This window comes from Acanthisitta chloris, unplaced genomic scaffold (assembly GCF_000695815.1).
Source record: "Acanthisitta chloris isolate BGI_N310 unplaced genomic scaffold, ASM69581v1 scaffold35203, whole genome shotgun sequence".
Lineage (NCBI taxonomy): Eukaryota > Metazoa > Chordata > Aves > Passeriformes > Acanthisittidae > Acanthisitta > Acanthisitta chloris.
Window position 1 is genome coordinate 3534 of NW_008667125.1, and position 347 is coordinate 3880.

Below are 347 nucleotides of genomic sequence, written 5' to 3' on the forward strand. Positions count from 1 at the left end.
CCTGCTCCCTCCACCCCGGGAGCTGCCGCAGCCTGCCCGGCCCTCCCACAGCCCTACCTGCCTCGCAGGTGAGTTAACTCTTTCCATGGGCTCCCTCAGCACCACCCATGGATGCCAAACTGTCATCCCAGGGTGAGGGAATAGGGCTGCGGGTTTTCCTCCCCCCTCCCAGCCCCCAGCCTGCTCCGTACCTGTTGCAGGTGTTGGGAGAGGAGGAGGAGCAGTGCTGCTCTCTGTGCATCTCCCAGGGGTTTTGGGGGGCTCCGAGTCCTGGTGAGGGTGGGCAGGGGGGTGGAGGCAGGATGGATCCCTGGGAGCTGTTCTGGCTGGTCAGGCTTCCTCGGTCC